This window comes from Canis aureus, chromosome 9 (genome assembly GCF_053574225.1).
Source record: "Canis aureus isolate CA01 chromosome 9, VMU_Caureus_v.1.0, whole genome shotgun sequence".
Lineage (NCBI taxonomy): Eukaryota > Metazoa > Chordata > Mammalia > Carnivora > Canidae > Canis > Canis aureus.
The window spans coordinates 53,075,997-53,089,008 of record NC_135619.1 but is presented as its reverse complement, the minus strand read 5'-3'; the positions used below and the strand labels follow the sequence as shown (position 1 = coordinate 53,089,008).

At 54.5% G+C, this 13,012-nt stretch overlaps 1 long non-coding RNA gene across 1 annotated transcript; it reads right to left on the bottom strand.

The window, feature by feature from the left end:
• Positions 1-538: 538 nt before the first annotated feature.
• On the bottom strand, positions 539-3,425 carry LOC144320152 (uncharacterized). The gene is made up of 3 exons (XR_013385718.1): positions 3,286-3,425; positions 1,787-2,011; positions 539-1,091 (listed from the first exon to the last, which is right to left on the bottom strand). It is a non-coding gene; the product is annotated as an uncharacterized LOC144320152 (long non-coding RNA).
• Positions 3,426-13,012: the final 9,587 nt, after the last annotated feature.

Sequence of the window (13,012 nt, the reverse complement as noted above, 5' to 3'; positions counted from 1 at the left end):
AATCCACGTTCCTTTGAAATTCCCCTCTGGTGTGCCTCTGTGGATGATTGCAAGCTGCCTCGAGGAAGGATTCCTAATCCTGGCAGCATGAACCCTGGGGAGGTCCGAGGATGGTCTACGTAGGGTCAGCAGACCTCCTGGAACTATGAGCAAAATTGGGGGAGGGTGCGTTTCTCTGGGGCAACTATCGAGTGTTCATCAGATTCTCAGAAGAATCTACCTCCTTGAACATATTAAGAGGCATTTTAAGGACAAGGGCTTTATCTGTGTCACCTGACGGGCCGCTCACCATGGAGTTTTGCATAGGACACATGTAAGCATTACGTTTGCAGGGTTTGTTTTTGGTGAGGGGTGGTGGTTCCACCTTCTAGATGAGTTGACACGGGAAGTGCCATCACCGTGGTAAGAAGACAGCAATTCTCCTTCTTTTTGAAGTATCTCTAAGTCATTTTGGGGAGTAAACACTCCACACCTGGGCTCTCCCCAAGACGGGCAGGTGTGGGGAGTGGATGGACAAGAAAGAGGCCCCGGGGCAGGTCTCCCGTTTTATTCATGGAGTCAGCCAACCTCAGAGCTAGTGTTCTGCACTTGCTCTACACCCAGCATGGGAACAGATGCATTGTCTCTAGGAGCCTCGATGTGTAGAAGGAAATAATACACGGGAGAGGCAGGAACATGGACGGAGAGGGATGGAGGGGGATCTGTCATGTGGGTTTCCACACGGGCCATGTTTGAGCTGGGGGACGAATCTCAAATGTCTTGAAAGCTGAAGGATCAAGGACTGGAGCCCTTTTGGGGAAGGATCAGATGGAAGGGTATGAGTCCCAGGCGGGTGGAGGGGTTGCGAGCCGGGCTGAACTGATGGTTGTGTAGCAGGGTCCCAGCTTCAGCCCAAGACACATCTGTGCAGGGAGGCCTTCTAGAAATCTGTTTGTAGGAGCAGTGGAGGGCTGTGTGGGATATGACTCCTCTCCAGGGACCGGGTCAGGCCCCACATGCTAGGACTGAGAGGCATCCGGGGGTAGAGGGAATTCTGAGGGTCCCCAGGGAGTGTGATGAGGCGCCCTCTCACACTTGAGCCAGGAGGAAACCTGAAGTAGACATAGATGGGGTGCAGGAAATTACAATGGGAAGACTTATCTTATTAAAAATGGTTTGTGTCCCTCGGAGCACAAGCAGCCCTACTTTGGGAGCTTTTACAGAGCGAGGCCCAGCAAGAAGGGACATCTCCTCCTGCAATTGTGGATAAGACTTAAGGAGCACTTTGCAGAGACCCTGGGTCCTGCATTAGTGACCAGAGGTGAGTATCAGGAAGAGCAGGTGACAGGTGGGAATGGTCAGCAGATCCGTGTGTGTGTGTGTGTGTGTGTGTTTGTGTGTGTTTGTGTGAGATCAGATGTGTAGAGCTCATGGCTGGAGGTCTGGGACCAAAGGTCAGGCCTCAGGCAAGATGAGAGGCCAAACCAGGACATGTGCACAATTAGGGAGTAGATCAGCTTAGGGGAAACTGAGTCAGGGAGCTAGTTGAGGTTTCTCAGAAGCAGGTGGGTGGGGGTGGTGGAGGTCAGAGCGCCAGGCCAGGGCCAGGGTAGCAGAGGATCATCTGGTCAGGGGGGAACAGCTGACAGAGTTGTCCTCTGGGGTAAGCAGAGGACCGTGCTTTGCCTTCACACCCTCAAAGGCCCCGTGGATGTGGAGGCCTGTCCAGGGGGGCCCTTTTATTATTAAAGGAGATGATGAATGAAGCTCTTGCAGATTCGATAGACCCGGGGATGAGTCAGGTTACCTTTGGATCCTTTCAGCAATGGAAGGAACTTGAATCGGGCCTCCAGGGACAGTTGGGACTTTTTAACAGCGTCTGCGGTGGCCGGACTCACTGCTGAGGCCTGGCGAGGGAGGGAAACAGGCTCGGCGGTGCTGGTGGCACGAACTGCAGCTGGGCCTGGGAGCCCTTGGGAGCACACTTGCAGATCCCCTCTAGCTTGGTAACATAGAGTCTGAGATGCAGGCCCTGGGCAGTGGGAACATGGGGGATGCAGCCGGGTTGGGGGCAGAGTTCCGGCCATGGAAAGGGGCAGGATCCCTTGACCGAGGTCGTCTCTGCAGCCAGGCCTGGTACCATGCCCCTTCATCCTTATTGATGTCTGCATTGAGGTGACCCCAGCAAGGGCCGTTAGCTCCTCCCTCCCTTACAGGTAGGGGGTGTCAAATGTTTGGCCCAAGGCCCTGAGGCCAGTAAGTGGCAAAGCTGTGATCCGAGACCAGTGCTCTTCCTGGCTTTGGGCCGTCACTGCCCTGTCCAGAGAGCACCCCTGAGAAGCTGGTAGCAGCAGCCTTGCTCTTGCCACTTAGCTGTTGACATCACCCGGCATTTGACTGCTTCTGCTTCCCTGTCTGTGGAAGTGGGAGGGCAGCCCCCCACCCACCACCCTGGGAGCTGCAGTGCCAGCCTGAGCCCGAGGAGGAAGAGGGAAGGAGGTAGAGACGGCGTGAGGTTGGGAGCCTTGTGGACTGGGCCCACGCAGGGACTCCTGCCCGGGACACAAGTCTGAAATGGGTAAGTTCCCCTTCTGCCCATCCTTCCTCCCTTGCCAAAGCATCTGCCCTCCAATTTCACTGAAGACCTCCCTTGCTCTTTTCTCGGGGTTTTACTTGAGGTTGGAACAACACAAACTTCCCACTAGTGTGAAGGATGAAAGCCTGACGGGAGGCCTGCCCTCTCTTGGGGCCTCCTAGGGCCTTTTGTGTTTTCCTGGGAGGGGATTAGCAGCCTGGAATGGGGCAGATGCCAAGGAGAGAGTCTCAAGTGGCCCAGTTCTCGGCCTCGGGGACCGAAGGTGGGGTGTTGAGGCAGGCCCTGCCCCGGCTCCTGGCTCCTGCCTAGCCTGGTCAGTCTCTGCCAGGGAGGGCACCCTTCCCTGGGCCTGGCTTCTGAGAACCAGGCCAGGCTCTAGGCTGGGCCCCAGGCAGATCCCCAAGTCTCCCTCATTCCCCCCACAACACACACAGGGTGGGGCCCCCTCTTCCTGGGAACCAGCCTGGATTCTCCCCAGCCCTGGTCTGGGACCCAGGGCCGCTCCCCTGTTGCCAGTTCCTTCCCGGCACCGTCTGACCCCGGATCAGCTGTGAGTGAGGTGGGGCGGCCACAGGAGCCTCTGGCCAGCCTCTGGGAGGTGGAAACTAGCAGTCTGCCTGGACCAAGCAGCAGGCTCAGGCCGGGGGTGCAGGGGTGGGCAAGGCCCGCGGGCCCCGGCAGCATTCTGGAGGAATTTCTCAATTACTTACTGGCTGGAGACCAGAGGTCGGAGCAGGCCTGGGCTGACCCTGCTGGCTGAGGTCCTTAAGGAGCCTCTCTCCTGGCTCTGAGGACTAACCACCTCTCCCCCCTTCCCCTCCCTAGCTCCCCTCTGCCTGCCTGCCTCCTGCACTGGCGAGTCCCAGCTGCGGGGGGGGGGGGGGGGGGGGGGACGGGGGGGGGCACGGGGGGGGCTCACCAGTGCTCCCTGCTACCCTATTTGTGGAAGAGGCAACCAGGACCTCAGGAGGAGGAGCTGGTCTTCCCCTGGCTCCTAGCCTTTCTTCTTGGCCTTTTGGGCAACCTGTTGAAGTCCTGGCCATTCTTGACCTCTCCACTCTTCTGAAAACACATATTCCATCTGTCTGAGAGAGGAGGCCACTCTAGTTTCTTCATTGAGTTGGTGGGGAGACGATGGTGGGTTGGCTGTTCCCATACCCTCTATTTCGGGTTCCTGGATAGGAATGCCCTTTGTGTATAAGTCTTCTCCCTCAGAGAGGACCAGCTACAAAATTTGCAGGGGCATTTGTTAAAAAATAATCAAGAGTTTTAAAAAAGATTTTATTTATTTGTTCATGAGAGACACAGAGAGAGAGTCAGAGACATAGGCAGAGGGAGAAGCAGGGAACCCAGTGGGGGACCCAATCCCAGGACAAAGGGATCAGGCCCTGAGCCAAAGGCATAGTTCAACCACGGAGCCACCCAGGTGCCCCCAAAAATAATCAAGAATTTTAAGACAGTGACAAGAGACCACAGAACCAAGCCCCAGGCCCTTCCAAGTACAGGGCCCTGTGTGACCACACACATTGCACCCACAAAACCAGCCCCGCTCCCAGAGTGCCCTTGGCCCTCTTGGCCCCTGCCCAGCCCTCTCCTGGACCTTAGCATGTCTTTGGCTAGAAGGCAGGTCTGAGCAGACATCCACCGGCTCTGCTCCTTTGTCTCACTCTGTCCTCAGTGGTGGTATCTAATGGCCTACAGTTTCCCTTCCTCCCAGGGAAACTGAGGTAGCAGGGAGCCCGGGGCTTTATGATCACATGCAGTACCACCCATCTCAGACAACGAGATGAGGGCTTGGCAGTGACAGCTCCCCTTGGCTGCCCATGGTGTGCCAGCCCCAGAGCTCTGGGTGGGAGGACAAGTGTCAAAGCTCCTGCCCTGGCCTTCTGTTCCCTGTTAGTGCCATTCTTCCTGAGGGGTGAGGGTGTGACAGACAGCTGTGACAGATAGCTCCAGACCAGGCCTCCACACAGCCAAGCCTGGTTGCTTTCTTCTTTGTCACACTGCACGGTAGCTGGTTCATGGACCTGAGCCAGGGAAATGGTGGCACCTGTGTCCAGGAGTGTCTGGACTCAGGGATTTGGTTTTGACTCCAGTAGCCGAAGCTCAGCTAAGGTCACGGAGAGCAGGCAAGCCCTGCCTGGGGACTGGAACCTGCCCGTCCAGCTGCAAGGGAATGCCAGGCCAGAGGGAAGGTGGGCCCAACAGGCCCTAGGCACCAGCCCGTGCAAGAACCTTCTTTCTGGGACACCTGGGTGACTCAGTGGTTGAGCATCTGCCTTTGGTTCAGGTCATGACCCCAGGACCCCGCAGGGAGCCTGCTTCTCCCTCTGCCTATGTCTCTGCCTCTCTCGGTGTCTCTCATGAATAAATAAGTAAAACCTCCAGGCTTCCAGGCCCGTCATCGGCCTCCGGATGGCCATGGCCACCACCCATCCCATTAGGAAGCACTTAGGCCTGGGAAGAGGCTTAGTGGCCTCTGGACTGTGTCCCATTTATTCTCACAAAAGCCACAGGAAGTGGGTCCTACTGTTACAATAATGAGTCTGATGAACTGAACGATGGGCTTCTGTCCCCATGGCTGCCACGTGTCCTCGGGTACTCTTTCCTGGCGGAAGTCCTCACCACGGTCCTTACCATGTTCCAGCGGCGGTCTGATTCTGAGCCTCCCTAATTGGGGTTTAAGCCCCATGGCCCCGAGTAGAGCTGCTGTTTGAGTTCACATCTGGGCAATTGCCATGCTTAGGGCTGTCACCCTGGTGCCATAGACAGTGGCCAGCGCATACAGGGACCGCCCTAAACGGCGAGGCGGGGAGGCAGGGAGGGAGGAGGTGGCGGAGTGAGCATTCCAGCACAGGCCAGCCTGGCACGGAGCCTCTGCCCCTAAACCACCCAACTGTCCTCGCTCCTTCTCCCCGGAGGCTCCCCTGACATACTTCTGCCGGGCTAATGTGGGTCTTTGTAGCAGACCCGAAGTGGGCAGGACTGATGTTGGCATCATGGGAGGAGCTTGGGAAAGGAGGAAAGGGCCTTGTCACCCTCTCAAGCTCCCAGTCGGAGGTCCTTAGCTCTGAGGTCTCAGAAGACCCCTCCTTCGTGGGAGACCCCACTGGGCCAGTTGGTTCCCAGCTGACTGCTTGCACCCCCAGCCCTGTGAGGCAGGGGTCTTGGCAACGGGGAGGCCTTTTCTAGAAGAAACGCCTGCATTTACAGCACGCCGCTCCCCACCTGGCCCCACGGAGTAACTCAGTCCCCAGTTCCCCATGCCCTGGGAATACGTGCCTTCCTAGCCTTGCTGGCGCTGCAGCCTTTAGGCCCACTCTTCTGTCAGCCGAGGCATCTGTGGGCGTTCACCCCGGGCGTGTTTACACGCGGGCGCTGCCAGGCTGCTGGGGTGCTGTGCCTGCTGGAGCGGCTCTCGGGAAACCCAACAGCCGGGCTGCTGAGAGCAGGGATCCCGCACCCTGTCTTCCATTCTTCAAATGTGCTCCTCAAATATCTCTGAGCCCCTCCTCTGTCGCAGGCATGTTGCCAAGGCTGGGGATCACGGATGGGGACCCGGCCCTAGGTTCAAGGGGCTCACAGTCCGGTAGGGGAGGGCCCCGCGTCACCAGGCAGCAGGCACACGGGGACGGTGCGTACACGAAGCGTGGGGAGGGTGATCCGTGTCTCCCAGGATGCTTTGGTGCAAGTAACAGAACTCAACTCCAAGAAGCCCGGGCAGAGAGACATTTATTGGTTCACTTCACAGGGTAGGTGTGAGGCAGGGTTGCCTAGCAACCTAGTGATGTCACCCAAGCCAGGCTCGTCCCGTCTTTCTGCCCTGCTGTCCTCAGCATCTTTGTGATGCCACCTCCCCGGCCACGTGATGGATACCACAGCCTCGCACAATCAGGTCCAGAAGCGGAGTGGAGGAGCAGGCTCTCCCTGTCGCTGCTCCTTGCATCAAGGAGGAAAGATTTTCCCACAAGCCCTAGTGGCCTGCCCTTCACATCTCCTAGCCCACCTGGGTCACTGGAGCATGGCTAGCCGCAAGGGAGGCCGGGAGAGCGAGCGCCGGGCATTCTCAGCTCTGACTAGAAGACAGGGGGAGCACCTGCCCCCCTGCCCCATTTAGTCTCGGTTTGTTCACGCTGCTGGGGAGGGGGTGCGTATAAGCAGCAGAGGTTTATCTCCCCACAGCTCTGCAGGCTGGAGAGATGAGGTGCTCCGGCTGCCTCCTGGCATTAGCTACTGTCTCGCCGAAATCCCAAGCACACTCCCCAGTCCTGATCCTGCCCCCAAAGCTCATTCTTGGATTCCGAATGCCTGTGTGACTCCTCCTTGCCATAGCTCATGAACACCCCTGAATCAATTCTGGTTTTCTTTCTCTCCACCCCCCAACACTCAAATCTGCCCCATTGAGGTTTTCTCAGGTCGATGATGAAGACTTTATTTTTCCTCATGTTTGGGCCCCAAACTTCAGTGATCCCAGGACCCCAAAATCATGATCTGAGCCAAAGGTAGACACTTAACTGACTGAGCCACCCAGGCACCCCCTCTGTTGGGGAATCTTGTTGGCGCCATCATTAAATACATCCAGGGTCTGGCACCCCCAGCATCCCCATCACCCTACAGCTTCCCCCTTCAGCTCTTGCCTGGATTGTTGTAATAACCTTGCTAGTGACTCTCCTGATTGTGCCTTTGAGTCCTTAAAGTCAATCTTAACCCAGCAAAGCCCAAAACACCCTTTCAAAAGATGTCTGAGGATGCCCCCTGCTGCCCCAAACTCTGCAAAGGCACATGTCACCCAGGCCCCGAGTTCTCTAGTGACCCTGGGAACCCCTCCTGGGCTGGCCCTTGCCTCCAACCTCATCCCATCTCCCCACACACCGAGCAGCCTTCTCCCCTCACTTTGCTCCGGCTACACAGGCCAGCACCCTAGTCCTGCACAGGCACACGCCTGTCTTGGGGTCTTTGCTCAGCCTGCAAAGCTCTTCCACCAGGTGTTCTTCAAGTCATTGCTCAAATACCACTCTTCACCTGCCTGAAATTATAACCTCTCCCAGTCCACCCCACCCCCAGCAATGACCTTCCTGAACCTCCTTCTCCGGCTCATTCCCCTCCCCCCCACTCATGGCACTTAATATCTTCTCACATACTGTATGACTCACTTATTGATTGTATGTCTTGTTTGTGGTCAGTCTCTTCCTGCTGGAGTGTAAACTCCATGTAAGGGATGGGTTTTGTTTTATTCGCTGATGTATCCCAAACACCCACAATAGCACTGGACATGGGGTAAACTCTTAATAAATGTTTATTGAATTTTATTGAAGTCACTTACACTGTAGTATAAACAAATGGATGTAGTTACACTCCCTACCCCACCCCCACACTCGCATAAACCACGGATTTTAAGAAAAAGGTTATTTCCTGCATCACAGTGCCCTTAGGAAAGGCATATCGGGGCTGTGAGTTTTACAATCTTGAGATAATGCAGGTGGACCGAGGATTCACTGAAACCAGGACTCAAGGAGGAAGAAGCCAGGGAACCACCTTGTGCCTCAAAAGCCGGAGGGGATGGAGGTGACCGATTCTGGGGTGTGGCAGGGAGGGAAGGGACAGCAGCAAGCCATGCACACGGTCATGGTGTGGCTACAACTGGCTGCTCCAAGGGCAGTGGCCGGGACAGAGGCGTGGAGACCCAGACAGGCAGCTGGCTCGAGCTGCGTCTTTCTAGCATATTTTAGCGGCAGGGTGGGCTCAGGAAGCAGGCTGGACTCCTCATTTGGGGGCAGATGCAGGCAGTGGTGGAGTTACCTGCACCCGTAAAGAAGCTGAAGAGGCTGGAGCTGCAGGGACCCTCACTTTGTGAGACTCTCTCCCAAGACCCAGGGAGGATCTCACATTCAGGCCACTATCAGCTTTTAGAAAGCGTGGCTTTTGTGATTTTTTTCCCTCATTCCAAATAAACATCAAGTTACTATACCTCATATTGTATTTTTTTAAAAAAAGATTTTATTTATTTATTCATGAGAGGGGATGCTGGGTGGCTCAGCAGTTTGGTGCCTGCCTTTGGCCCGGGGCGTGATCCTGGAGACCAGGGATCGAGTCCCACGTTGGGCTCCCTGCAGGGAGCCTGCTTCTCCCTCTGCCTGTGTCTCTGCCTCTCTCTCTGTATCTCTCATGAATATTTTTAAAAATTTTTAATTTTTTTATTTTTATTTATTTTTATTATTATTTTTAAAATTTTTATTTATTTATGATAGTCACACAGAGAGAGGGAGAGGCAGAGACACAGGCAGAGGGAGAAGCAGGCTCCATGCACTGGGAGCCCGACGTGGGATTCGATCCAGGGTCTCCCGGATCGCGCCCTGGGCCAAAGGCAGGCGCCAAACTGCAGCGCCACTCAGGGATCCCAATTTTTTATTATTTTTTTTAAAGATTTTTAAATTTATTCATGATAGACATAGAGAGAGACAGAGGCAGAGACACAGGCAGAGGGAGAAGCAGGCTCCATGCAGGGAGCCTGATGCGGGACTCAATCCCAGGACCCTGGGGTCACAACCTGAGCCAAAGGCAGATGCTCAACCACTGAGCCACCCAGGCGCCCTCCTCATATTGTATTTGTAAATTTATATTTTGTGAAGAGGTCCCGCGAGATGGTACAGCTGGGCCCTGCCCAGAACCTGGAGCTGCCCTGGGTGGAGAAACTTGCTCTCCGGGTGGCTGGAGAGCTCAGGCCCACGCTCCTCTGGTATGACCAGTGTCACTGAAGCCAGCCAGGGGCACGGCTGCCCTCTTCAGTCATCTGTATTTGATTCCCTGGAGCCAGTCTGGGGTCCTATCTTTTTTTTTTTTCTGTGCAGCACCCCAACCCCACCTTAGAGGGCTGAAGCAAGCGGGAGGGGGAGGACCTGTGAGGTTGGAGCGCCCTCTCCTGGGATATCGGAGGAACAGCCAGGAGGGGTACAACCCTGCAGGGGCTGCAGGTTGAGTTTGGTGGTCAGGTCGCCCGCAATCCAAAGCAGGTGGATCGGGGGGTTAGGACACGAGGAAGCCCCTCTCGTTGGGCATAGATACCCTCTTGTTGGTCACGGACATATCTGAGCACACACTTTATGTCTCTATAATTCAAACGTGCTAATGCATTCACGTCCCCGGGTTCCATTTCCACCACACCTGGGGCGAGGGCAGTCCCACCAGAGCCAGCGTTGGACTCACAGGTTCAGGGCTCAGTAGCCCCTACAGGCTCCTTCAGATGCCAGCTGCAAGGGGGTTCCCCAGGACCCCCTCAGGCTGGAGAATTCCCTGGAACACTCACAGGACTCACTGCAGGTGCTATACTTAGGATTACAGTTTTATTATCAAGGGCCAGAGCCTGAAGATGTGTGCAGGGCCGATCCGGAAGGGAATGCAGCGCTTCCGTGCCCTCCCCGCCCAGCACAGCAAGGCGCTCCCCTCCCAGGAAGCTCCCCTGAGGCTCCCGCCCAGAGTTCCCACGGGAGATTCCTTAGGTGGGAATGACTGAACCCTGGCTGCGTCACTGAACTCAATCTCCAACCCCCTCTCCCATCGGCTGGAAGTTCCTTCCTCTGCTCCCTGCTTGGTCCTCCAGGTCACCAGCTTCAGGAAGCTATGAAGGGGCCCACCCTGGGTCACCTCATTAGCATAACAATGACACTCCTGCCACTCAGGAAATTCCAAGACTTCTTCTTCTTTTTTTTTTTTTTAAAGACTATTTATTTATTTGAGAGAGAGAGAGAGAGAGAGAGTACAAGCAGGGTGGGAGGGGAAGAGGGAGGTGGAGAAGCAGGTTCCTCGCAGAGCAGAGAGCCCAATGTGGGGCTCTATCTCAGGACCCTGAGATCATGACTTGAGCTGTAGGTAGATGCTTAACTGATGGAGCCACCCAGGTGCCCCAAGAGATTTTTAAAAACATTCCTTTATTTTAGAGAGAGAGGTGTGGGGAGGGGCCGAGGGAGAGGGAGAGAGAGTCTCAAGCAGACTCATGCTGAGCTCAGAGCCAGATGTGGGGACCCTAAGACCACAACTGACCTGAGCTGAAACCAAGAGTTGGACAATTAACCGACTGCGTCCCCTGTATGCCACCCTCACCCCCCCAAGAGTTTTTAAAGTTGGTAGCAGGAACTGGGAGAAAGACCCAGGATGTTCTTGATTATACCACAACACACGTACACACGCACAAGAGTTAGGGCTTATTCATCCGGGCCACCTCAGCAGCCGGCTCCTCCGCACACTCCCTCAGGTGGGGCCGAACCGCAGAGGTAGTCCTCCAAGGGCCATACTACTGACCCTCCTTAAAAGGGAAAAAAAAATCCAAAAAAATAAAAAATAAATAAAGGCAAACCACGAGACGTCAAGGTGGGCCTCCCAGCCCCCCTGGCTTCCACCCCGCTCCAGGACGTCTGCTTCCCGAAGGAGAAGTGTTCCCTTCCTGTGGCTCAAGGCCACTGGTGTGCAGCCAGTGTTTCCGATGTGGACTTGCCTTGCTAATCATTGTTTGATTTTGTTTAACACAAAACTAATCAAAACAAAACCAATCCCAAGCCCCTCCCGCCCCCATCCTTGGCAAGGCGGCCAGGTCCCCTGAGGACACGGCAGCTGCCACTGCAGCCACAGCCACGCGGCAGAGGCTGCGCTCACCCGGCTGACCCCCAGGCTCTGTGTCCCCGACAACGCCGCCTCCCCGAGTGCTCATCTGGCTGCCCTGCTGCAGCTGTTCCAGAGAATTCGCTGTGGTCCTTGCCACGTAAAAGACATTAGGGTCCAAAGCTGACGGCCAACAAAGAATTCTGGAGATGTTGGTGCAAAAAGTGGTTTCATTAAAGCACAGGGACAGGACCCATGGGCAGGAGGACCCGCACCGGGGTCATGAGGAGTGGCCCTTTAGAGATAAGTTGGGAGGGGGTTAGGAAAAATGTAGTCTCTAAGGAATTTTGGAAGTAAGGTTCCCAGGACCTTGAGGGGGCTGGCTATTGTTGGGAAAGGTCACTTATTACCGTCTAATAAAACCCGAGTCATGAGACCCTTCAGATGTATATCGGTGGGTCACATGCTTGGGGGAGGATTGCCAACACGTATCTTAGGGGCTTTAGAGATAACATTTCTAAATGTTATGGAATGGAATGGAATTTTTATATATTAAAGTAGACTTATAGGATCCTATAAGTCTATAGGATCCTATAAGTCTTATTCCTATAAGTATATGGAATAAAATGGAATTTTTATATATTAAAGTAGACTTATAGGATCCTGGGGGCTGGGCTAGGTTTGTCTTTTTGCCCTCAGCAAAGTATCAACATTGAGGTCGCTGAGTCCCTAGAGGAATGTCACTCTGCCTGTTTTAGGGACTTGTCAAGGGCCTGTAGGGAGTGAGGAAATTTAATAATTTCTCTTCTGCCTTGGTTTCCCACATCACTTGGCTCTTTGGGATGCCAGCTCCTGAATCTAGCTCAGAGAGTCAGTGTCTGGTGTAGGGCATGATCCGGGGTCCCAGCCGCAAGTCCCAGCTGTCCCTCCCCCAAGGCAAGGAGTTCCCAGCCCAGGAAGAGGGCTTCAGACCTCAGCAGCTGAGAAAAATGCCAGATGGCTGCTGTGTCCCCTGCACTGTCCACACAGTGCTGCTGGTCGTCCCCACATCCGTCCAATCCTTAAGATTCTGGACAGGGGGTTCCTGGGTGGCTCATTCGGTTAAGCGTGTGACTTGGGCTCAGGTCCTGATCTCAGGGTCCTGGGAGGGAGCCCTGTGTCAGGATCTGCAGTCAGCAGGGAGTCTGCTTCTCCCTCTCCCTCTGTCTACCCCCCTCCCCAGGCACATACACTCTCTCTCAAAAAAATAAATAAGTAAATAAATAAATAGATAAATAGATAGATAGATAGATAGATAGATAGATAGATAGATAGATAGATAATCTTTCAAAAGGATTCTGGGGCATCTGAGTGGCTCAGTTGTTGGGTGTCTGTCTTTGGCTCAGGTCATGATCCCGGGGTCCTGGGATCGAGCCCTGCGTCGAGCTCCCGGCTCCACCAGGGGAGCCTGCTTCTCCTTCTTCCTCCACTTATTGCTCCCCTTGCTTTTTCTCTCTCTCTGTCAAATAAATACATAAAATAAAAAAAAAAAAGATTCTGGACAAATTAAAAAAAATTTTTAATGCAAGCCTTAAACCAAAGCCTGAGATTAGAATGCTTCCCATGGTGTTTCAAAGGACCAGTAATTTTGAATATTTTGAATATTCAAAGATATTAAATATCTTTGAGTATTTCAAAGACGGCTGCCCGGTTTGCTGGACCTAGGGCTCCTCTCACCCCCTCCCTCTTGGAAAGGAACACCCAGTGCAATGAGGTCATCCTTACAAGAAGCGCTCATTGTGTGCCAGAGGCCTTGGGCTGTGTTTCACCTGCAGGAGTTCAGTAACTCTTCATGACAGTCCTGTG